We start from the raw sequence: 27,120 nt of genomic DNA, 5'->3' as shown, positions 1-27,120 counted from the left end.
CTGTAGCTCCTGCATTACTTGAAGCGCTCTGAGGATACAGAGGAAATGCCTATCTTAAGAGTGATCTCTAGGCCCAAACTTTGGCTTGGAGTTGCATGAGATTAAAATTAAATCTATTCAATTAAGCAGCAAGGTAACCACAACATGCATTTTATAGCTGCTAAAAAGACTATTTTGAAACTGCTAATCCAACACTTTGGCCTGGATTTGTCTGTGCTAGAGATATCCTTTAGTACTTGATTTTTATCCCATGTCATCTTCCTCCCCAGTTCTCTGGCTATCACTCAAATAGGCATATTGCATTAGCACTGTGTGGTGCAGGAATGGAAACAAAACCACGCAGGAAGTGGGAGATACTAATTACTGCTAAAGTTTCTGCTTTGCCTGCAGATTCTAAGAGTTCTTCCATTTTTCCCAGTTACCTCTTGAATGCTGGCTACTACCAGGAGGAGAACTAAGGTGGTCAAAATTCAGGCAGGGGAAACTATTCACAGTAAGTGGAAAGATCTCATGCTTTTCTACATATTTTTTTCTAGGTATTTTTCCACTGTCACAAATGCAATTTTGCTGTTGCATACAGCACTTTGTTAAGCACACAAAAGGTGTGAAAATAAATGCCAGAGAGCAATGACCAACAGGGAAAAGAGAATAAACAAAAAGAAAAAGTGGACAGGAAGAAAGAAGGGGAAAAAAGGCTAGCCTACCATTTTATTGACAGGATGCAAGCTTGCCAAATTAACATCAACCACTTGTTTACATCAGCCAAGAGACTCTAGACTGAGGACTTCTGGATGACAAAAGACAGAACTGATTCAAATTAAGGATTTAATACAAGCAAAATTAATGTGCACTGTTCCACAAGGAACAAAGCAGATTTCCACCAACTACCTGGAATGTAACAAGCAAGCAAGAGATGCCTGACATTTACATTTAAAAGCTATGCTAATGAAAATTGTTCTGAAACATTCAAAGCAGAAATAAAAAGGCAGTACTGCACAGCTTATATTAAGACTAAGCACTTTGAAAGGACATTACTAGCCTCTTGAAATTTAGCAAAATGTTAAATGCATCAAAAATAGAGAGATGTAGAGGCTCAGTTGAAGAGAAGTTCTGTGATAGAGCTGAACAGCATCATGTACTTTGAATAAACTATGAAAACAGGATTTTGAACATTCAACTACTTTTAACCTTCTGTACACATCACACTAATATATTAAAGAAACTTAAAAATGCCATGAACTGGCAATCTGTTCACTGTGTATAATTAATAATGTTCTGTAACACTGTAAGAAGACCTACATCAGCATAAGATATAACATCCATGTTAACTGACATTCAACTAATAATTGCAACTGGGAAATGGGCCTGAATTATCCATAATGATTTCACCTACTGATAAATGTGTATGATATAGTGTATTCAAAAGCGATTTGTAAAGAGCATTCCAAAAACAACAAAATAGGGTGTTTCTGGGGGGATTTGTTTGGGGTTTTTTTGTTAATGAAACAAACAGATCATCTTTTACAAAAAAAGTATTTTTTCAGTAAATATCTTAAATTAAGATCAATTGGAATCCTTCTACATCAGCTTCAGAAACTGAAAAGCAACTTTTTAGCATATGCAGAATCTATGGGACACTAAATATACTGAATTAATGAAATACAGGTATGGTTAATATTGCCTCTTTATGTTTTCAAGCATAGGCAATTGATTACCATATTCATTAAATTCAATTAAACCTGATGAAGCATAGATGTAACAGCAGTTGCACCTCAATGTATACTGGATTCTTCACAGAGGTGAAAACAGCATACATAAATGAATAAATACAAAGCCTCTCTGAACAGCTGCCAGTAAGCATCAACAAAGAGTCACCAAGTTCCCTACAAACTGAAAACGTAAATTTCTCTTTGTGTATTGTGACAGTAACAAGTGACTTATACAGAAAATCATAACACTGTGTAACAAGACCACTGTGCAAGGGATCTCAGATGCAAGGACAGGGTCTGAAAAGAAATACTTTAATATTGCCTAGGCAAAACCAGCATATTTTTGTATTGACTTGTTGGGAACACCAGCAGTGAAACAAAACTATCCTCATCAATGATGATACAGTATCCTGCCAGCATGGCATTGTATTGGCCAAAACTGCTTCACCAGAATGCTCAAATATAAAGCCAATTAGAAAATGTACTGGGCGCACTTCACAGAATTTTAGAATTTTTTTAATGTGAAACACGGAGCAGAGATTTAAAAGGTCTTTAAAATGGTTCTCAATATACTGAGTAAAGTACTACTTGTTAAAACCATCTACAGCTATCTGCATGACTGAGAAGCTGTAAGACATTCCCCTCTGAAGAATTCACAGACCAGGACCAGGTGGAACAAAAAGATCATCCATTAGTATGTAAGTAGCGCAGTTCTCTTTCCCTAGTGCTGATACTGATTCAACTTTCCTCGTGCGAAGAGGGGAGAATGTATCCAGTTCCTAGCGAAAAGCTTCTTCAAAGCACTAAGGATGCCATTAGGAACACCAGTCTAATCACTAAATGTTACATGCATGTTACTGTTAACAAGATGGGAGAGATAAAAATAAGCAAGCTAAAAATGCCTAACAATAAAGAAAATTTATGTTCTCTGTCTAAAAAATCCTGCTTGTTAAGGTGAGTATGTCCTTAGATATTTTCCACTTGCATTCTTTTCTCCTAGTGTTCCAATTACTTTCAATTTCCACAGAAGCATCAAGTAACACGCCCAAAAACTATTTTACCACTTTCCCCTTTTCCAGTTTAGATTCTTCCCTACCAACCAGTCGCTGTTATCTTGGAAAACGCAGTGGTGATATGGAAACCACAAGACATCACACAATAGAACTTCCGCTACTGCAGAATTCAGACCCTTCCGCTTGATTTCAGTAAATCACTGCTCTCCTACAGTGACAGACTCCTGACACCCCCTCTGGCATCAAAGCCAGTAAGGACGTTTTCTATCCAACAGTTTATAGTAAGAAAAATCTTCTACATGTATTAAAATACGCCTGAAAAATCTTCTACATGCACAAAAATACACCTGGACGAGGCAGTGTTTACAAAAGCAAACGACAAGGAAAAGGAAACAAAAATAAAACCACAACATTTCTCAGCCAAGTGGCAAACCAAATTTGTTAAGTGCTGTACACGGAGTTCAAAAGGTCGGCTTTGTGAGTTTTCTTTTTCTTTCCTCCTACTACTCTTTCCAGTAACTTAGGGAGGTGCTGGCAGCAAGGGGGGACACGAGAAACGAACCGTGCCTTTTCTTTGCGCACCCGAAGTCATCAAAGGGTACAACCGCGGGCGCCCCTCGCCCTCCGCTTCCCCCCAGCCAAACCCGTTACGTTTAAACGCGCACGGGGAAGCGGCTGGAGCGCTACAGCGGGGTCGGACCTGCGGGGAGCGCCGACACCAGCACGGTAGCAGGTACCAGTCCCGAGAAGCCGCGGCCGCCGCCCCGTCTGGAGCCGGAGGACACCGCCAGTGTCGCCGGGGCCTCCGGTCCGGCTCTGGCTCCCAGCGAGTGTCAACGCCGCAGCCGCCGCCGCCCACAAGTGCCGGCCGCGGCCGCCCGCAAGGTCTGTGGCAACGGCGGCAGATGAGGACACCTCCTCCCGTCACGAAACACTCGCAGGGGGTGAAAACGGAATGCGCGAACGGGCAGCAAGGCTCCCTGAGGATATCAGGGGAGGTTCGGCTTTTGTTTGCGTGAGGACAACGCCCCGCCAGGCCGCCCGAGGCGCGGGCCGCCCGCCGCAGGCCGGAACCCCGACCCAGCCCGACCCCCACAGCCGCTCTCACCGACCGCGGCCGGCTGGGGGCGAGAAAAGGGGGATGTGCCGGGACACAGCAACAGGCTCAGCCCTCCCGCCCGCGGCTCCACGGCCTCTCTCCTCCTCCAGCCCCCCCGGCAAAACCCGTCGGATCAAATGAACAATAATAAATAAAACTTGGAGAGACAAACGCGTTTTAAAAGGCCGTTCAAACTCCAGCGACGCGGCGGGCCCTCCCCACCCTCCTCGGTCCGCATCCCCACAGAACGACGCGGGCCAGCTCCCCCCGCTCCCCGCCGCCCGGCCCAGCACCCTGCTTACCCCAGCGGCTCGGCGGGCCCCGCCGCCCGGCCCCGCTCTCCGCCCTTCCCGCGCCCGAGTAGCGGCGCTGAGCGAGCCGCGCCGCGGGGGCAGCGCGCTCGGGCACGCCCCGGCGGCCTGAAACCTAATCCTGCCCCGCCGCCCCCCGGGCCGCCGCAGCACCCCCCTCCCGCGGGTCTCACCGGGGCGGGCTGGGGCGGCCGCCCGCAGCGACGGTGGGCGGGGGTGTCCAGGGGATTGCGGGGCACGCTTGGGGGTCTCGGCCCCGTCTCTCCCGGCCTGTCGCGTCGCGGCCCTGCCCTCAAAGTTTGTCTCCCCGCAGATGCCGGAGTGCACGCCTTGCCGAGATGAGACGGGGGAGCCGGGCTACCCCGGTTTACCTCCCCGGTTCGCCCGTGAAGTGAAGGCGGCGGCAGGCTGGCCCTTGCCTCTCTCCGGTGGTGCGGTGCTGCCTGCGGCCGGGCCTGGCCCCGCTTGCTGCCAGCCCGGCCATCAGCCATACCCCTTCTGGTGGAACAAGATGAGCCTGGCCTGGAAGGGAGGAAAATAGGAAATGTTTGGAACTGTTAAAAAAAATTAAAATGCCAAGATCAACAAACAACACATGATGAAGTTAGACAAAATTATTTATAAGGTCACAGAGTTAATGAAGGGATGGCTCTTCCCTCGATGCAGCGGCTGGTTAGTGTGTTAACTAAAATTTTGTAAGGAAGGTGCTGTGTCTTTCATATATATATATGTCTAAGAATAAAGCACGTAATGCAGAGGTGTTTGCAGTGACCACAAAAACCCCCCAAAACATAAGTTCAGCTAAAAGTGTAATTGTTTTGCTGTTTGTTAACTTCACTTCTAGCAAATGTCATCAGGGTCACGGTTTCACCTTTTCCTTTACAGAAGATAATTTTATGATGTAGATGCTCTCAGGCGGCTCAGCTGAGGTAACCCCCCTGCAGAGGGAGATGGACCCCGGCTGTCCACCAGGCATGTTGACTCTGGCTCTGCAGAAGCTCCGTGAGCTTTTTGTCTCGTTGCCTTCTGGCTTGGTTCGGTTCTTTTTCCAAACAGATTTTAACCTTAAGTGTCATCATATTCAGGGGGAAGGGGGTGGAAGTGTTTGGTTGTTGGCTTGTTTTTTTGGGGTTTTTTTGGTCACTCAAACTTTTTAAGGAAACCTAATGTTATGAAGATAGAATGGAATACTGCCCTATCTATTTTCAAGAGTATCAATAAATGCAATCCCACTACAAAAACTTTAATTAGCAGGACACTTAACATGTAAACTTTAAGAAACCCAGCCCTTTGTACATTTTTAATTTTATTTAGAAAATTGAATTCTGAAAAAAATTTGAATCACTAAACAATATTTCTCTTGCTTGCTCTTGTTACAGCTGGTGGATTGAAAAACTCCAAATGATTAGCTGCCTTTTCCTCTGCTAAATACTGAAATATGCATGTAATTACACCTTTTTAACAATAGTTCTTCCGCTTTTTAACTAAGAAAAGTAATTCTTTTCCCTTGTTCCCTTGTTCAGTCTGGCATGTGCTGGTAAGCATATTGCTTTTTAACCAAACAGAGGCTCTGCTATAGCTAGGACATTGAATGCTCTATAACTGTCCTACCAACTTTGTGTGTTACATGAACCTTTATTAAATCCAGAATAAAGTCTTAAAAATAAGTTACAGTTTGTTTCCATGTATCATTGTTCAATGAATAAGCCACAGTTGATTAGATAAGTACAAAATGAGACAGCCATTGTAATTTTTTCCTGTTGCTCAGGCTTTAACCATGGCATACAACTGAAACAAAATACAGTGATTCTATTAAGTCTATTTGGACAAAAAACTGGGCAAAATTAGGTGCAACAGGACTCCTGATGTACAACAGCATTACTTGCATAATACTTCTTCCTGGTGCAATTTGGCTTTGTATGGGATATACCTTTCAGAAGTTTTTTAACATACAGGCTGCTATTCTCAAGTAGAAATACATTTTAAATTATATTCAGATTTTGTCAAGTCCTTGGAGTATATATTAAGTAGACAATAGTTACTGAAGTTCAGACCATTGGGCTACCTTAGGCCTTGCCTGTATTAAAAATATTTGCATGAGTATGATTATGCCAACATAGCTGTACACACAAACTGAGCCCTCTCAGTGAACATACAACTCTGCATACAATAAACATAAAACTGTAATGGGAATTTGTAACACAGTAACCTAGTGAGCTCTTGTCCGCAGTAGCTGATGCCTCTGATGAAGAGCCATGCAGGCACAGTTCTAGCAAACAGCAAAACAAATTGTTAGGGTTTGGAGTACACACCTGGTCTTGTGGATATAACTGGTATTAGCTTTAGAAAGTTAACTTGAAAGACATCAGCAATTTGTATTTACTTATTTCTTCCTTTTGCTATAAAGTAAGACCTCTCCAGCCCCTTCCTAGAAAAAGAGGGTCACAAAGTATTAATAATTTCCTTAGTGTGGGTTACATTATGTACAGTGACACACCATGTTTTAAGTTATGTCATGGCTTTGTTCCTGTAAGGAGTGTGGCCACTGTTGTTGTGCAATCTTGAGAGATCCTTAAAATATGAAAAAGAGAGTCTACTTTGTATTTCAAGGCTAAATGTCTTAACTAACTACAAATACTTGTTATATCTACACATATTTATTCCAGTGATTTTAAATAAAAATTGCATTCAGTTTTTAAATCCTATGCTTTTATCAAAAGACTGCTATGACTACAAAATCCATAACAAAATATTCTGTCAGAAAGGTCTCTTAAGGAAAAGGTGAAGAGGGTCTAAAGAAACCCTCATTTTATCTTCTCTAGTATTAACATCCTGATATATTTCATTTCTCAGGTCAATTTATAATAACTCATGGTCAAAGTATCAATATTGGATGAGATGTCTGCCTTGCTGATTTACTTAAATAAATAAAATATTGATATTAATGATCTGCTGCTTAGATTTATTGGAAGACATGAAGGAGAAGTAAACTCAGAAAAAAGTGTGCACAGAAATAACAGGGCACCAGAAACAAGGCTGTGTGTCCATTAAATCATTCATCAGGCTGCTGTTGGGGATGCAGCCTTTTAAAATAGTAATGGGAACAGGATCTAGGCAATGAAATGAGACTGATTCTGCTCTATCTGAGTCACAAGTACTGACTTCGCTGTGAGAAGATATTGCCTATGAAACACATTTGATGACATTTATGGCACACATCTATTTATTCCCTAACAAAAAAAAAGTATTCATAACAGTAATTGTTTAGTTTCATCACTCTGGGTATCGTATTTGGTATGGGCATTGTTATTGCATGCGCCACTGCAGAATGGGTAGAATATATATTTTAGGGACCAAGAAGAATCCTGTCAGGAAGGACTCAAGAATATTTATATGTTTTATATTTATGCTTGAAATATTCCATCCCTGAACTTGGAATAAAACATGAAAAGAGACCAATAAACACTTTTCATAAGTACTACCTTGATTAAAAATTGGATACATTTCTGCTTTTATAGCCTTACTCTTCAATATGACAGCATATTTTTCTTAATGTATATTCATATGTATATATGCATGCATAGACACAATATTATACTTTTCATTATAGCATTTGCTCAAATTTTAAGTTAAAAAACCCATTAATTACCATCTTCCCTTTTAGAGAATGGTAATAACTTATTACATAAATTTTATTCCCAGCTATGTAAAGCAAAAGTAATCCATTGCATTAAGTGGAATTAAGCTGTATAAAACCAATCTGAAATCAAAGGTAACTATGATCCTAATTGCTATAGCTGCTAATCTAAATATTTTAAGTATGTGGTTATGCATTTTGTCCTTATCCAAATAAGGATGGATCATCATCTTTTTTCATGGAGCTCTTTAGAGTAGAATAAGTTGTACTAGCAGAAGCATACAGTATTAAATATAAAACTCTTCTCATCATCTCAATGTAAAAGTTACACTTCAAAAGTCAGATGGTGTAACTATGCAGTTACTTCTATTACTGGAGGTAACACCATGTATGTTGTTACACAGAGTTAAAAATCGGTCACTTTCTCTTCATGTTTGAAATTTACACAGTTTTTGGATTATTATGCTGGCAAGTAGCAAATATTAGTTTCACTTACTGAAGCCTGCATGTTGGCAAGAATGGTGCATAGATTTACATTTTAAAGGTTCTTTGGGAAATTGTCTTCCCTGGGGACATACTTCGTAACTGTTATGATTGCTACACATATTGCTACACATATGCGCAGAAGGGAATGTATGCTCTGTAAGGTAAAACAGAGTAAAAAAGTCATAAAAGGTATGTTAATTATTTATAAATACAAAACAAAATACTTGAAATTATGACAAATTAAAAGAGCATTTATTTACACACAAACAGGATTGTTTAAAGCCACAGGCCTTGCTCACAGCAGAGAAGTGAAGCCAAATAAGTGACAAAGAATATTAACCTTATCATAAATTCTCCAGACACATAATACCTACAAGGAGTGTCTGGTTTCATCAGATTATGGCTTTTTTTTTTTTTTCAAATGTTGTATTTTGCTAGAGATTTCCACATATTCGACAGACTCTACTCTCAGACAACCTAATTTTAAAAGCTTTTTTCAGAAGTCCCTCAAGGGACGTAGTCAGAGCAACATGTGATCTGGGTATGCTTGTCAATGCAACAGTTGTTCCAGTATTTGAAAAGACAAGGCAGTATCTCATTAGCAATTCTTGTGTTAGGAAAAACAGGAGCTCCTGCATGACACTTCCTTTAGTTCTAAAAAATTCAGAATGAAAGGAACCTGACCTGACTAGTTCAGGAGTTTGTGTACAGATGAATTGACAAAACTAAAGGAAAGCACAGCAATATGTGTAGAATGATTTGTTGTATGGCTCTGCAATTTATCACTGTCCAAATAGTAATTGCCTCCATATGCACAATTTAGCTAATCAATGTATCTGATATCTTGCCCTGTGCAGTGTATGATGCAGATTACATGTAAGAGTACACGTTGTCTTCAAGTCTCTGCTTCTCATCCAAATGTGAAATTGGAGAAGTATTTTGCTTTCAGTGATTTTCAGAGTTAAAATCTTAGGAAAAAGTACATCTCTGAATTGGCAGTCTTAGGACTTTTGTTCACAAAAACATTCATGATATTACCCATTTTGGATGAATAGTTCCCTACCTACCGAACCATCAAAATGGTATCAACTCACTACACTGTCCCAGCCATGGACGGATTAGAGCTGTAGCCTGTTTGAGAGGGCAATGAAGCTTTACAGATAGCTTCGCCAAGGCACTGTGTGTACACAGAGACCATGCAACCAACCTTGTTCCATTGCTTTTGCAAGGGATCTGATTCCACATGACGCTGTGTGTTCTTAGTTTTAACTTATATATAGAGAAGAGGCAGAAATGCACGTCTGTGTCCTTTTATCTTGTTTATGATGTAGGTGAACTTTGGGTTGGGACTAAAGCTATTAGTATTACTGCTATTATTAACCGCCTTTAATACCATTAGACCATAGTTTCATTGAAAATGTGATTATTACAGATTAGGAGTTACAGCATGGTGTTGGTACAGTACGGAGAGTCCAAAATCCAAACATGCAAAGAATATATCCATCTGCCTGTGAACTTGAAAACTACATATTGCTCATTCACATCAGCCCAGTCATTTATGGATGGCCAGTGACATCCCCAAAGAAGGCTACTCCACTATTTTGAAGAAGCTACCCAGGAAAAAGGCTTTAATAGCTATTATACCTGTCCTTCCATACCAAAGGTGTTTTATTTAGCAGGATTAGCACCTGTAAAAACAAGAAGAGTGGAGGAAACTTTTCTGTTATTGAAAATATCTCCTATTCAGCCAGCTGGATGTAAGGAGGAAACTTTTGATGCATTGTGCTACAGACTATTGGCCCAGATATGAGTGGGCATGTTTGTAATTGGCTGCGTTTTTGGAGTCTCAGTCAGGTTCACTGATGTAAATTCCTTATGATTTGTTTGATTCTTTGAAGGTCTTTTCTTCCTCTGTTCGTACTCAAGTGCTGTAAAGTTCACCATTCCTACAAGCCACAAGAAAGTACTAAGAAAACGATGAAAAAACACAGAGAGAAAAGAGATTTCAGCAGACCAGAAGATGTAAAAAAGTTGGCATTTCTGGAATAAGCTCATTTATACAAGTATCTGACAAATGAAAGTTTCATTTTAGTTTGTTCTTAAATAGGAATTTAACACTAAGTGAAAGTCATTTTAGCAAATGGAGAAAATTTAAATTTAGTCCAACTGCAACATTAAAAAGCTCTGTTAGAGCAGGAAACTAATTCAGTAAATGCCTTTTTTCTGTTAAAGTCCACTTTGATTTAGGGCAGCTGCTTGTCTTATAGAGAAGGGTTCTTCTCATAGTGGTATTGTCATAAGGAGCTCTTAAAAACTTTGATATGAAACAAGCAAATTTGCCCTCAGCTGGTCAGTAAGTGCCAGAAACTTCCATTATATATAAAAATAAGAATCAATACTCCATCTAAACTCACAGTAGTAAGTGGAATCCCTCATTTTCAGGAGTTAAGTGGTTACCTATCAGTATCACAACCTTGTATGCAAAAAATAGTTTGTTCTCTAGCTAGATGGTGTAGCCACTGTCATTAGCTAAGTACAATATTTTTTTGTTTTCTCCAGCCTTTTAAGGATTCATACAGTGTGCAGAGCACGGGACAAGGTCTCAAGGCTGTAATAAGTTTCCTCCAGTTTTATAACTTGAGACAACATTTAGTCCCCACCCAGTCAGAATCTTATGCAAAGACTGGCTCAGATGAGCTGCCATTTGTTTTTTTCATTACATGGGTGTCCTTTATTTTTTGTTGCCAAGGGGATAAATCTAGAGGAAATGGATTTAACAACTGCAAAGTGATGAATTTTAAAGCTCCTGTTAATAATATTTGAACTCTGAATCTAATTTATACGTAGTAGGAATGAATAATAGTAACATCATTTCCAAAAATAAAATTAAACAACTAAGCAAAAATCACTCTTTCCCTCTCATGCTCTTCTCTTTCGTGTCCCTATTATTTGGGTACTTGAGCTTTGAAAAACAGAACTATAAATGCACAGGCAACTACAGAAACATGAAGGTAAGGAAAACAGAAATATTGAACCTAGTCTGTCTCATAATCCAGTATTGCCTTAGCATACCCAGACCTTCTTGAACATGAAGAATGAAAATTGCACAATGCACACTTGTTTGTAAATGCTACTCAAACAGCAGAGAGGAGCTGCTTCAGACAGCAAGAGAAATGTTTCTACACCTCCTGATCCCTCTTGTATGTTTTTCAGTAGGAAAGACTTGACAAGAGAAACAGAAGTGAAGCCAGCATCAGGAGAAAAATGCTTGTAGTTTTTAGGACTGCTGTCTGCATAAACTATCTGTATACAAAGTTAGACCCACTAGTTTCTATATAACCCCCTGCCCAGCAACACAGAGTGCATCATCACACTCATGAGGCTCAAAGTCAGCCTTTCTCCCTCCTTCCTGCAGTCATTAAATGTGTTCTCCTTTTCTAGAATCTAATGCATGACAACTCACATGGACTTAATTGCAAGAACATTTCTGGGGCTTTCAGACATCCATGCTTGCAAGGTCGCCCTTGCTGCAGATGCCTTCTGCAGGTGCTTTTTGTTATAACGCCACTGTCCATTCCACTGTAGTGAAATAAATTGTGGACCTGGGAGTAGAAACTATCCTTAGAAAAGTTAGAGAGAAACAGTTCTTACAGAATTAGTTCAAGCTGGAGAGATTCAAGAGTCTTTCTTCAGATCTGTGTGAGTGGCTAGAGAAGGCTGCCAGTATTGCTACACCCAGTACCCAGCCCCATCCAGGTCTGCTGCCTGAGAGCCACCAACATTGTATTTGGGAAATCTAATTTACCTAGGTGAGTCCATTTTTGTTTCCTAATATATTTTTGATGTACCCTCAGGTAAGTCCTGCTAGAATTCATAAATTAGGTGTTTTTCTATCTGATTTTGGAGACTGTACCCAGACTTCTCTTATAGAAAATACTTTCCTGTGGAGATACCACAAGGACCAAAGGGAATCCTGTGTCTCCATTTTTGAGAAAGAATTTGGCATACAAGGCATATGAATTGGAAGGGATTTAAATTTACATTTCTTGCAAAAATAACCTGTGTTATCGTCACTATTAATATGCTGAGTTGGGCACAGTCTATGCCTTTGACACCAAGACTGTTTCATCTCATCCTCCTCATACATGGCATGATTGACATCTAAACCCAAAAGTCTTTCACCTAAATCCCTCCAGGAATGTCATAGCAAAGTCCTTGATCAAGAGAGCCTTCAGTCCTAGTAAGGGGAGGAAATAAAATTGGTAGAGTCTGCTACAATCCAGCTGGAGAGTCTGCCCATGAAACTACTCTGTATATATGTAGATGTCTCTACTCCACACTAAAAGGAACAAGCCTTTGTTTCAGGGATGAAATAACCAAAAAATTTTGCAATCTATAAATATGAAGTAATAGGAAATCCCTCAGCCCAGCAAGTGAGAAAGATTTGAATATCCTTGTCTATGTTCTTCCTTGCTAAGGCAGTTTTAGGGCCAGTATCATTTTCTAAGAAAAATGGTGTCTGCCTATACCTCAGTGCTTCCATGAAGGCCTTGAAAGCCACAGCAAGGTCATAGGTGTCTAACTTACTTGCAAACTTTTAAGAAACTGGATCAATCATATTTTCTTTGGATCCACCTTTACATTCATTACCTTGGTTTTTGTCTCAGGAAAATCCAAATGGTCTCTTATTTCATGCTATGCTTTCAAGTCTGGGAACATGAGCTTAGCTCGGTTGGGTAGAGTATGGTGCTAATAACAAGGTTGTGGGTTTGATCCCAGTTTGGGCCATTCACTTATGAGTTGGACTTGATGATCCTTGTGGGTCCCATCCAACTCAGAGTATTCTGTTATTAGTTACAAAATAATATCTTTAGCATATTTATTTGATTTTTTGTATGAATTTTCTTTAGAAAATCCTTGAAATTATTTAACAGGAAAATTCGTATGCTGAATAGTGTAATAAGACTTATTTTGCCTCTCCAATTCTATTCAAAAATTGTATTTTTATCCCCAGTTATAAACAGTTTTGATAAAAAATACCAGTTTTGCCTTCTGACTCTCAGCTGTCTCAGGCTTTCATTAAGCCATAAGCATCAACAGTCTGATTGTGGCTTGCGTACCAAGTACAGCAGTGACAGGCATGCCTTGCTTGTAAGTGTACTTTTCTTACAAGAGTGGCAAAGCATAAGTGATTTTTTGACCTTGATGAGATATTTGAGAAATCCAATTTCCTGTGGGAACAAAAGTGCCTTCTAATTCAGAGGTACTGAAGACACTTGCTAAAACTGGGGCATGGGGCGAAATGCAAACTCTAAGTAATGTGAACACCTCTTAAAACTCTGTGAGCATTTCCCCAGTGAGTGAAATAATAAATCTGATAGATTTTTGGCATAGATGCTTGAAAGATTTAAAAAAAAATAGATTTATACTTCAAATTAATTTGGCAGATGGGTCCAAGAAAGGTTTCTTAATTTCTAGTCAAAATTTTTTAAAAAATCAGATGGACACCCAAGATAAACTAAAGGAATATTCAAAGAATACGTTTATCAAGTATCAGATGAAGTGGGGCACATAATGTTATTAAGTATCCATCACTGAAACTTGCTGCACTTATTAAAAGTCCATAGAGCAGGAAAGAATTCAGGTCCCTAGTAGTTTCTCTGCAGAGTTTGTCTCCATGGTGGTTCACGCTGCCACTGGGATCAGTCCTGACTCCTTGTTGCTACTTAGCACTTCAGATATGCCAGCATGTCACAATACACTGCTTTGCAGGGTCAGAGCCTGGCTTCAGGTATTCAGAGATGGCTGAGGTACCAGAAACATTAGATACACATTAGTGCATCTTCAAGCCTGCCAGAGTTCAAGAATCATTTGGACAATGCTCTCAGGGATATGTTGTGGCTCTTGAGGATGTCCTCTGCAGCGCTAAAAGTTGGACTTGATGATTCTTGTGGGTACCTCCCAACTCAAGATATTCTATGATTATATAATTCTATGACTCCGCTAATTTGCTCTGGGCAATGGAGCATTTTGGCTGAGGTACACATTGTGCAAATGTAATCATCCTGCTCCTGACACCCATGTGGTTGCATAATGTAAACACAACTATGAAATATACACTGCAAGGAATGAAAAGTTCACATCAATGTTTTACAGTACTGTAAATTACAGACAATGTTTGTAGTGAAAATTGTTGAAATTGTAGATGCACAAGTTAGTTGACTGGGGCAACATTTTTTCACAATAGATGCAGTAATAGTTACTTCATTCTTTGCATACAGGGAGCCAGCATTGACTGGCTTGAGGGACACTATAGAGCAGAAAATGGGATAAAAAGGGAAAGTGGAAAACAAAAGTTCATGGCCTCTTCCACTGCAAGTACTAGTTTCATGAAATGAAACTTAAAGTCATGACTTCTCTAGGCAGCTTGTTGTAGTGTCTTATCATCCTCATAAATAATTTATTCCTTATGCCCAACCAAAATTTCACTACAGGCCCTGTTAAAAAGTCTCTTTCTATCTTTCCTATCAACTCTACTTTTAGTACTGGAAGGCTGCACTAGGAGCCTTCTCTTCTCCACGATGAACAATCACCATTCACTCAGGCTTTCTTCAGAGGGAAGGAGTTCCAGCCCTTTGATCAATTTTGTGGCCCTCCTCTGGACCCACTATTACAGATCTAAAATCTGACACCCCAGATTACAGAAAAAGTTGGGCTGTCTTGCCTAAGATGACCTTCCCAGCATCAGTGATTTGACAAATTCATGCTGGAACCCTTGTTTTCACTACTGAAAGTCCTTTAAAAATGGTTTTCAAGTCTACTGTCATAAAGTACGTGGTAGGTTTGGCCACAGGTGGCAAAATTTTCCAATACATAAGGCATGTGATGGAAAAATTATTACTTTAAATATTTAAATGCTATATCTACTTGCATGAAAAGTTTCTAAAAGCATCTGTAACAACTTACCACTATTCTCACTTTTGTCTCCTTGTAAAGAGAGCAAGCTCTGTCTCAATATGATTATAGCTGGAAAATAAAAGGTAAGCTCTGGGTCTGTTTAGGAGTACTAAAGTCTCATTTTCAAATATTTAGGCTTTCTAGTTACAGCAGCATTTCCATAATACCTTAAATAAATTCACTATTTTCACCCTGAATATCAGTTTTGTTTTTCCGTTACCACAGCCTTAGGCATTATGAAATTATATGTAAGGATTATTTTGTATTGAAAATTGTAAAAAGAATGTAATTCTCACAAATTAACACTGCAAAAGAACTATGTTTTTAACTAATATTTGTGAAGTACTTAGTTGGATGGCTCCAACTAAAAGCTGGTTTTCATAGTGTTACTACCTATAGGAAGAACAAATCAGTCTTTTAAATAGCTTTTCAAATACTCTTTTAAACATTTTAAAAATAATAACCATTTAATATAAATTAGCTTATATTCCTAATGCCTTGTTCTAATGCTACAATGAGACGATGTCATGTCAAGATGTTTAGATTGTGCCAGCTTGCTTGTAATTCATTGTAGTTTTAGAAACCTGCACATCATACAGGGAAAGCATTTAACATGGCTATTGGTCAGCAGTTTCTCTGGGCAAACTCACTGAGTTGTGTATCCTTATAAAGACTGAAGCATACGAGGATTTATCGAATGGGGTTATGCTGTTTAAATTAAAATAATATAAGATCTTCACACATTCAAAATATCCTCACACTTAAAGCTACTGATAATCAACTTCCCAACTTAGGAAGGATGTTGAGATAACTCGAATCCAAAGAAGGGCAAAAAGGCTGATGAAGGGTGTAGAACACAAGCCCTGTAAGAAGAGGCTGATGGAGCTGAGGTTGTTTAGCCTGGAGAAGAGGAGGCTCAGGGAAGACCTTATCACTCTACAACTGCCTGATGGGAGGCTGTAGCCAGGTGGGGGTTGGCCTCTTCTCCCAGGCACCTACTGACAGAATGAGAGGACACAGCCTTAAGCTGCACCAGGGAAAGTTTAGACTGGACTTTATGAAAAAAATTTTCACAGAAAGGTGACTGGCCATTGAAATGAGCTGCCCAGGGAGGTGGTGGAGTCACTGTCCCCGGAGGTGTTAAAGACTTGATGCGGCACTCAGTGCCATGGTTTAGTTGATAAAGTGGTGTTAGGTCACAGGTTGGATTCAATGATTTCAGAGGTCTTTTGCAACCTAGTTAATGCTCTGATTCTGTGATTCTATGATATCTCTCAGCATTTTAACCTCCCAAAATAAGCATTTAATCACTTATCAAGACTACTGTACCTCTATCTCCAACTTCATAATTTCTTACACTTCAGATAAAGTCCAAAACATGAGATAAAAAATATAAGCATGTTTAAGGAGTGTGTGAAACTGTAGTTCCTGTGTGACTGCAGGTAAACCATAACTCAACACTTTCAAGTGTTGCTCTGTCCAATTTAGCAGAGTCTTGTAATCTGTTATTTTGGTATTTTGGGCATGTAGATTTAATGATAAGCATAGATAGAAATTAATCAACAGCTGCTATACAAACCCTGCAACTTCATTATTAAATAAATGAGCTATTCCACTAATTGTTCCAAAGGATGTTAGAAAGACAAAGCATACAAATTTCTTATTAAATATCAGAGGAACTTATTTCTTAGTCTTTTTTTCCATCCTGAACTGGCAGAGTAACCAATGTATCTTCCTCCTCTAGTCAAGATATAAAATTCTGATATGCAATCAGAGGGCTCAACCAAAATCAGAGAGAACATCCCCTACCCTGGACTTTTTAAAAATGCAACTGGAAATCTAGCAGTGAAACTTTATTTAAAAGGTGGTTCCCTAACATATCTTTTTCTTTCCAGATTTTGAGGAAGAAAACAACTAAAATATAGCAAAAGTTATCTATTTTAAAGTTGCAGACTGATGTTTAAAAAATAGACTGACATACTCTCTTTTGTGTCTTAAATAGCTGAGGACCCTTTCCCTTGAAATTATATTACATTTTAAGTTTTGTTTTGTTTGTCTTTCTATGCTTTAAGGACATGATTTGTGAACATTCATGTGTACTGCTCCCTGCCTATCAGCTTTTTAGCATGTTCATTTTTAATGGAATTCCATTCCATTTCATGATGTGCCTGGGCAGATATAAATTAAAAATTCATCCAAGAAGTGTCAAAACAACTTCAGTCAGAGGTGATGGCAGGAGAGAGTTGGTTGTTTTTCTGTGCTCATGCAGACACTGTGGTGCAGGATGTCTCTACTGTCAGAGTCATAATACAGCAGTTCTGATGCCATACTTGGGCTATTTAAACATGACCCAGATAAACATGTCTCCTGTTAAATTTGGGTTGTATACTTGTTATGTCATTGTAATGACATTTGTTTAGTACCAAATTATCCTGTAGCATCCCCATTCCCTTTCAGTGCATCTCTAGGGAGTGCTAAAAAACCCCAGCCAAATTGGCTGGTATACCAACCAAGCAAAACACCAGTTCAAATAGTCAAATTGTGTGGTACACTTCCTTACAAATATATACATCTTAAATATATAAATTGAAATGTAGATTCTTAAAATATATTCCATTATTAGCAAGATCTGAGGAAAATAGCATAGCTAGTTGTATTAGAGGAAAAAAAAAAGGCAAAGGAAAATAAGTACTTGCACAAAGTAATGTTTTCTTATACCACAACTTGTGGTATGTAATTTTTTTACGTGGCTTGTAATTTTTTACCTTAAATGTCACACATAGTAGTTAAAAATATTATTTTGCCAGTAGATGTCAGTGCAACCATTGAACTCAACTACAATATAAGAGTATATTCTTCGTATTCACTACTGCAGACAAATGAAAGTGTACTAATGAAAGTTATATCATGAAACAGTTAGTGTGATGGGTTTGGAAAATATTGAGTCTGTTTTTCTTATAGTCTTTCATTTATAGCTTCAGAAGCTTGAAGGGAGCTTCTGTTCAAAAAATGTAAGAGGTATTTTCTAGGCATCTTCTTTACTTTCTGAACAGTAACTCTAAATTTCCTCTTTTTTTGCCCCAAAACCTATTGAATGTACATAAATATGTAGCATTAACAGAAATAGGTATTGGAACTTGACTTTTTCCTACCAGAAACCTAGGATTATCCTTCCAAAGGCACAGCTATAATGTACCAAAGGTAACTGTAGCTTTCTCTGATCTTTCTAGGTAGAGTTCAGAGCTGAGTGAACTGCATGGTGGCTTATATAGGCGGTTAAGTTGGTGGAGCCATATATAATGAATTGCTATGTTTAGAATCTCATTAGAAAGTAAAATAGCTTACTGTGCTGTTCTTCCTTATTTTAAGTTTTTGTATGCCAAGACCGTGATTCTTTATTTTTTCCTGTGATAACTGATACTAGTCATGACACTTATTGCAGAAAATTAGATTCTCCATGATGATTTAGATGCTAGTGGTGTCATTAACTGTTGACAGAGAAACACAAAACTCACTCCAAAACCCGAAGTCCATGGCAGAATGAGATCTGTTAAGATGTTTACCTGATACCAAAGAAGAAGCAGAGAGAAGAAAAACTGTTAAATGATAGTTAAACTGTTAAAGTAATTAGTACAAACTACTATCAAGTTAAATAAAATCATTATGGGCAAATTGTTCTACCTCTTTGAGTTTTCAGAAACTCATGTGAGGGCCCCCAGGATGGAATAGTAAGCAGAATAAGTTGAAATGTAGACATTTCATCAAGCTATATGTTCCTGTCTCCTCCCTCTGACCCCCGTTATCTGTATCTTGTCTATATACAAATATCAGTTTCCTGTAAAGAGGTGGAATATTTTGTGAATGATTTGAGAAATGCACAAAGTTCTATAAAGATGCCAAGATAATTGGGACCAGGTCTCTTCTTGACTAACATCCTTCTTGGCTTCATGAATCATAGAAAGTTTGACATTTCTTCATCAAACTCAACAGACGTATTATTTACAATCTCCACAGTTCTCCTGAAAGCCAGTAATCAGTCCCACATTGCTGATCATTACCAGACAGCTGACATTAAGATGTATAAAGTACATAATATGCAGAACAGAAGAATGGGTACAAAGCTTGGGATGAATAAGCCTCAGTGACACTAAATTCACTGATCAGATATGTGAACAAGAAAGAAGAGAGATGAAATCAGGCACCCAGCAGACTGTAGTTAATACAAAGCCTGGAAAATGAAGTTAGGATCAAAGATAAAGAATACTGTATATGAAGGGACTAGCCTCTTAAAATCAACAGACCTGCGAAAGCAAATGGAATGTAACACATAACACTGCAAAGCCTTGCACCCATTTTTTTCAGTACTTCTATCAATCACACAGCAATACTACATGAGAAGGGCTTGTCCCTGTGAAAGAGAAAAAAAACTTTCCATTTGTTGCTCTCTGAGGAGCTAAACATCTAAAATTAGTCAGTGATATTTTGACAAGATTGAGGAAAAAATTTGCTCCCCTCAGTACTAAAGTTGAAAAGAAAGATGCAGGTTTATAACCACAGGCAGAAGATAAATTTCACACAGTATATTATGACAAGTACAGATTTTCTGGGAGGGAAGGCTGTATTTAATTAAGCACTAACTTTTTTTGTAATACTTAAAAATACCTTTAAAAATTGATAGAATCCTGCCTGTCTTGAGCTGCCAGGCTGCATAGCCATTCAGACTTTGATAATATTTCCCAGATTAATGTTCATTTTGCATTTCCTGCACCATAAGAGTAAGATCTTCATGCTATTATATGTGCAAGACCTTTCATAACCTTTGGTGGCTTTAATAACCTTCTGGTGGTTTGGCCTCACCACTAGGCATGGAAATTCACCCCAGAAGGGAAATCATAAAATCCATGAGGAAACCACACCCATCTAGGATCTCACTGCCACACCTCCCTTGCTCACTGCTGAAATGGCTGCTTTCCTTGACGCCCCCCATCTGACCCAAAGACAGCTCCCCTCCTGAGCATGGTCCTTAGAGGGGCATCTTTCCCCACACAGGTGAGCTGAGCTCAAACCACAGCCTTTGAAGTGCCTGTTCGGGTGCTGAAGGGTATCAACACACTGTGCTGTGAAAAATGACAGCTCACCAGATGGTGGCATCACTTTAATGACATATGCAACTTGGCTAAATCCTGTTTCATCCCACTTACTTCTTTCTAGGAACTCAGCAAGTACCAATTGCAACCCATCATAGTAATTCTTCACTGCCATAAGACAGCAAGAGTCTCCAATTTCTATAGCTTTGTAATGAATACTTGACAAAACTTGATGAGATAAGCATCTCTGCTAGCTTCCTCAAAGGCTGGAGTGGGTGGCTCTGTGTTTCCTTAGCCTCCATATTACTTGTTGGTGTTGAAAAAGTAAAGGAAATGTGAACTGAGTAATAGCATAAGAAAGGTAGCAGCTCTTCAGGTTTTTGTTTTTTTTTTTCTGTTTGAAGACTGCTAGACCGCTTCATTTACTGAGGAGGATCTTTAAGTGAGAGTTATCAGAGAAACCCACAAATGGGACTGCCTGTCCTAATAAAGCTCTTCATAGCAACAGACATAAGTGCACCCTCAGGTGTCACAAGTGGTTTTCCAATGATTTTCCTCAGTGATACAGTGGTAGACGCAATACCTGCTTGGTATTAGGAAGAAGGCACTGGAGTTCAAATCCATAAAGCATCTAGGTACCAAATTCCTAGCCCACAAGCTTTCTTTGCTTAGGTCTTCAACACTGAAGACGAACTAAACGGGTGCCAGTGCCCTGAGTGCCATGACTGTGATAATGATAAACGCACAGTAGGCCCTGAATTTGTGCAGGATCTGTTGCTCCAGATGGATCCGTCTAAGTCCATGGGCCCTCATGGAATTCATCTGAGAATACTGAAAGTTCTGGCTGGTGTCATTGCAAGGTCTCTCCCAATGATATTTGAACAGTCTTGGACTCTGGAGAGATCCCAGTTGGGATCTGGAAGCTGGCTAATGTTGTCCCAATTTTCAAGAAGGGCAAGAAGGATGATTCTGGAAACTAATGTCTTGTCAGTCTCACTTCAGTGCCTGGTAAAATTATGGAGAAGAGTATTCTTCTGGGAGTTATTGAAAAATACCTGAAGGACGGGCAGGTATCGATCAGAGCCAGCACAGCTTCATAAGGGGAAAGTCCTGCTTGTTAAACCTAATTTCCGTTTATCACAAGGTAACCAACCTAGTTAATCAAGGGGAGCCAGAAGATGTAATCTTGTTGGATTTCAGTAAAGCTTCCAATACTGTCTTTCACAGTATCCTCCTGGAAGAAAATGTCCTGTGCACAACGCAATAAATTCCTTGTGAAATGGGTGAGCAGCTGGCTCACAGGTTGGGCACCAGGGGTTACAGTGAATGGGGTGACATCAGACTGGGGCCCTGTCACTAGTGGGGTTCCACAGGGCTCCATCCTCAGCCCTGTGCTCTTCAACATCTCCAAAAATTATTTGGATGCAGGACTTGAAAGGATACTGAGTGAGTTTGCCAATGACCCTAAATGGGGAGGAGTTGTTTGACTCTCTGGAAGGCAGGGAGGTCCTGCAGAGAGACCTTGATAAATTCAAGGGCTGGGCGAACACCACCCACATACTGTTTACAAGGGAGATTCTGGATTCTGCACCAGGGATGGAGCAACCCTGGATGTATGGACAGACTGGGAAATAAGATGCTGGAGAGCAGTGCCATGGCAAGGGACCAGTGCGTCCTGGTCAGTGGCAAGTTGAACATGAGTCAGCAGTGCCCTGGCAGCCAGGAGAGCCAGCCCTGTCCTGGGGTGCATCAGGCACAGCATTGCCAGCCTGGCAAGGGAGGGGATTGTCCCGCTCTGCTCTGCACTGGGGCAGCCTCACCTCGAGTGCTGGGGCAGTTTTAGGCACTGCAATATGAGAAAGACATTAAACTGTTAGAGAGTGTCCAAAGGAGGCCAGTGAGGATGGTGAAAGGCCTTGAGGGGAAGCCGTAGGAGGAGTGGCTGAAGTCACTCGATGTGAGGGCAACCTTTCTGCAGTCTAAAACTTCCTTGTGAGGTGAAGAGGAGGGGCAGGCACTGATCTCTTCTCTCTGGTGACCAGTGACAGGACCTGATAGAATGGCCTGAAGTTGTGTCAAGGGAGGTTTTGGTTGGATATCAGGAAAAGGTTCTTCATCCAGGGGGTAGTTGAATACTGGAACAGGTTCCCCAGGGCTGTGGCAGAGAGAGTTCAAGAAGAGTTTGGACATCATTTTCTGACACACAGTGAGATTCTTGGGGTTGCCTTGTGCAGGGCCAGGAGTTGAACTTTGATGATCTTTGTAAGTCCCTTCCAACTCAGGATAATTTATGATTCTATTATTCTAACAGTTTGGTGAATTATGCACTAGCCTTCATTCATGGCAACAGAAGAAAAGCCACGTCATCTGAGAAAAACATAAGGACATGCAAATTGGCAGTAAATTCAATGAGGAACTTGCCGTGTTGCAGCCTCCGGGCTTTGTTTCTTTTTCTAGCCAGTACCAGGTGCCTAACTAATCAAGACTGGCACATACAAGAGTGAGCAAGGTTAGCTTAGTCAAAGTTCAGTTTCCTCTCACACTACATGGTGGTGCCCTCAGGACTGCAGTGCTATGGTTCCAACAGCTTGACATCAACAAAAGGCTCGCAACACTTTAAAATAGTTGGAATCAAACATACTGAAGGTAAGCATCATGAAAGGAATAGAACTGCATATAAGTGTACATTGATGGGAGCAATAAGAGGAGTTTTACTGCTCATGTTGGCTGGACCCATTACACAGATACATTAAAAAAAAATCCACATCATCTGACTTGAAACACAAATAACATAGTTTGTGTCCATGGTGGAGCCAATTCACTATTTCAATTCACAAAAACATGAATAAAACATAGTTTTAAAAGACAGAAAGTAGAGTCTTCATATAATTTTGCAGAAAAGGACTTTTTTTAAATAGAGAGTGACTGACTGAAAACTACAGATGCAACTAAATATTGAAGGCATTTGGAAACCTAGCCCAGATGCAAATTTTTGTCTTTGTGTCTGTAAAGATCTAACTTAAAAGTGAGAAACGAGCATCACGGAGCCTGGAGGTGAGGTAGTAATAGAAATGTGGGTGTGAATTCTGTGATTCAGATGTGTGCCTTCATACACATACTACTTTTGAGGGCACCCCCGTCTTTATGGAAATGATGGATTCCTAAAATATATACCATATGATTTGCAGAATAACAATGCCTCAGTTTTGCATAAATTAAACAGCAGATCCTGATAACTAGGCTTTCCCATTTACATTATGCCTCAGTTCCAAATCCATGGGATATAAATGAGAGCAGCATATGGTCCAGAATGGGAAAGCTGTGGGACTTTCATGTATGCACCATGGGAGCAAATGGCTGTCCCACAGATGGTGGAGTATTTAGATGCATCTCCTGTATGATGGATGCCAACGCACAGGAGGATGAAGCCATGAGTAGCCTCTAGAGGTCCCTGCTGGCTGGCATGCCTAGAGCAGATGCTAGAGCTACACAAAGGGTTTGCAAGGATAGCTCTTTTTATATCTTGGCTTTCCATTTTCAATGCTTGTCTGTATGTGGAAATTTATGGCGTAGCTGAATTATCTTTCCAAAAAGCTGTACTATAGTTAGAACTTCTCTTTGACAGCAATAATAATAAAAATAATTTTATTTCAGATTAATCACTTCAGTTTTTTACATGAGCAGTGCAGGGAGCAGACTTTTTTGGGTTTGTTTTTAACTCTCTTGGCCTAGGGCTGTGAAGAGAAATTCACAAATCAGACAGTTGATAAAGAAAGGACTAAGAAGCTACTTCCATATCCCACAATTCCATAGGCACAAGTTATATACAATGCCATAAGCATTGACAGAGGCAAGCATTTAGACACAGCCAACAGGGAAAATATCACTGGTAGGAAAGTCAGAACAATCTTTATGTGAAAACTAAATCAGTCCACTGGTATATTTTGAAATATCAGGTTCAGTTATTTGGAGAAGAGCTATAAGGTATTAAAAAAAAAAAGAAGTTTTATTTCAAAAACTGCTTTGTATTTACCTGTGAATCCATAGCCATCTGTAAACAATAAATGAATTAGCCCACAGGGATCCTAGCACACTGGTGTGTGTCCCATGAGCTATAATCAAAACATGCATATAAAGCAGCAAAAAATTTTCCCAACAAACAGATAAGAAAATACTTGTGACAAATGACAGCACTGAACTTAGTAAAGCAAGGCACTGTGAGCATAAAAAACTCCTCTCCCTGGCCTTCCTCCCACAGCTAACCATATCTCCCATACCCTGCCTGCTCTGCATGCACTCTCCTCCTGACCTCTCTCCCATTTCCTCCTCCTACAGCCATGCTCCTTTGCCCTCCAGATGATTTCATTAATACTTTATAGTGTTGCTGGCATCAGGATTCTTACCCAGGATTCTGGGAACTTGATGTCCTTTTGAAAATGCCTAGCTGGGCAGCAAGGGGCAGGCTTCCATGTGAGTTTTGGAGAAAGCAAGTGGTGGGAGCTACGCCAGGAACAGAAAGGATTGATCCTTTTGCATTATTGGGATAAGGACTTCCGGATCAGAGCCTGGCTAGCAGAAAGGAGAGTGGAAACACACTAAAGCAGGCATGGGTGCAGAGATGTGGCAGAAGCAGAGTGCATGGTTAACTCCATACAGTGGGATTGATACTATTGAGGAATGCTCTCTTCTGACTCTGCTTGAGACCCCAAAAGCTTCTCCCACATGCTCCATACACACATGAAGTATGTTTCTTCACACTTTTGCCTCCTAACCCTTTTTTCCCCCTTCCTTATACAAAACAGAGAGAGTTTTCTTTCATAACAAAGTTAAAGTGAGTCAGCAAACTTCCTTGTAAGAATTCATGTCAGTCCTTCAAAAAGCTGTGCTAGCACTTTCTAAGGATAAGGGTCAAGAAAGACCAGAGATAGATCAGGATTTTTTTTGCACTTGTCCAGGTGTAGCTAAAATCCCAATTCATCCACAGCATATAAGAAGAATATGATGGGTGGATGGAAAATTTGATAAAAACTTTCTATGTTTAATATCACAGAACAGATGGTGGATCTCAGATCTCTCTAACAGGTTCACTGCACTGGTGGAATCCAAAGAACAGAAGTTTTTTAGTGTGGTCATTTTGTAAATCAAGAGCAGACTGTATGTATGTTGTAAAAAGCTTAATCCCTGGTTTTTCCCCCCCCATCTTTCCTTTAGTTATTTCTTTGATTTTTTTTTTTAATTCAATTTGTGTTTACAGTTAGTTTTATTAAGGCCATTCTGCTTCATCCTGCTTTTCTGTTGCAAACATCTGGGGGGTTTTTTATTCTATTTGGTTTTTTCCCCCTCTTAAAAAACGGTGAATCATTTTTCTGAGCCTTTCATTAGCCTTTTCTTTGAAGTGTTTTGAGATTTTTCAGAATTCTTTTCTGTGAAGACCTTTTCCCATTTCAATCCCATTTTTGGGAGCAGATCAGTTCAATCTCTCCTTCTAGCTTCCACTTTTTTTGTCCTCAAAGTCTCATAGTATTTAGAATTAAAATGCCTTTCTAGAGATTACTTATTGAAAACAATGTGTCTATACAGACTGAAAGTTACAACCATTCTCTGTCTACGGAGCTCTCATGAAGAAACCATTTGGTCTTCAGCAGATCCATAAACACCCATACATACCATATACATAAATGCGTGACATGTATAATGTGATTTAGTGTTGTATATTTGAAAATTTCACAGCTAAATGGGCATAACTGTAAAAAGTCAACTGTCCTCTCCACCTCCAAAGGTGTCTCAGAGGGGACCAAATGTATCCCTGAGTAGTTTCATAACAGTCACTGAAGTAACACAAAAGCGAAATCTGGCAGACAGGGTTCTGGTAGACATCAAGGACCCATAAGAGACTTAAATTTATGAAGTACAAAGAGTGTTAAAAATGAAAAATAATTGCATGAATAACTGGTTACTATTTTTTTCCTAATTATGTTGTTTGAATTTATACTATTATCTTTTATTGTTACTTTTACTTAGTAGGATGTTCCACTCGCAAAGTTATATACACAAACTGACAAGTTGTATTTGATACAGGCAGCGTCATGAGTTAATTTACTACATATTTAATCATTAGACCAACTTTCACTATTAAAAAAACCCAAAAACATGAAAGGGTAATTAGATTTCTAAGCACTTATAATAAACTTCCGAATGAAAAATGCATTATTTCTTCAGTTACAATAGTATAGATAAAAATTATGACCCTTTTTTTTTTTACCAATTTAACTGAGAAGGCAATTAATCTTAGTAATTTTTTTTCCATTTCTTTTGTTCTATGTAAGATCACAAAAAGTTTGATAACTTCAGTAAAGCCAGGACAGGCAACTTATTTCTTAATATAGAAAATATCCTCTAATAGCTAAAACAAAAATAGAAAGAAAATCCTGCTAGTCATGAAAATGTAGCAAATGAGCTCTTGTATTTCACTGCATTTAAAGTTCCAAAGTTTAAATTTGACCGGTTTATTGGCATCCAAGTGAGTAATGGAGGAGTTTTATTTGGAAATACTCTTGGAAAGTATTCAACCCAGTTTTGGCAGCAATAATTTTGCTGTAGTTTGGGAGAATTTCACCTTCTTGGATTGTGGAATTTGTTGGCATTAACTCAGAAGTAATCTACCAGAATTATGTAATCTAGGTCTTAAACACATTCAATGAGCATTTTGGGAAGAGTCACTAAAAGGACATATAGTATCTCTTCTGTTTTGCATGGGGTATCTTATCTTTAGTCTCAAATACAGAACTTCCAAGTCTTAAGAAGGACTTTCCAAGCAAGGA

General features: G+C 39.5%; 1 protein-coding gene across 17 annotated transcripts in view; it reads right to left on the bottom strand.

Moving 5' to 3' along the window:
• The window catches only part of MPDZ (multiple PDZ domain crumbs cell polarity complex component), a 101,944-nt gene extending 97,318 nt beyond the window's left edge, over window positions 1-4,626 (bottom strand). For 15 of the 17 annotated variants that reach the window (XM_039566520.1, XM_039566524.1, XM_039566528.1 and 12 more), the window contains exon 1: window positions 4,124-4,211. The gene's annotated coding sequence lies outside the window, so the exon portion shown is untranslated. Of the gene's footprint in view, window positions 1-3,422; window positions 3,512-4,123; window positions 4,212-4,305 lie in introns of those variants that run through there. The other 2 variants (XM_039566522.1, XM_039566523.1) reach the window with 2 other exon arrangements.
• Window positions 4,627-27,120: the final 22,494 nt, after the last annotated feature.

This window comes from Corvus cornix, chromosome Z (assembly GCF_000738735.6).
Source record: "Corvus cornix cornix isolate S_Up_H32 chromosome Z, ASM73873v5, whole genome shotgun sequence".
In the NCBI taxonomy this organism is placed as follows: domain Eukaryota; kingdom Metazoa; phylum Chordata; class Aves; order Passeriformes; family Corvidae; genus Corvus; species Corvus cornix.
This window is presented reverse-complemented; position numbering and strand designations above follow the sequence as displayed.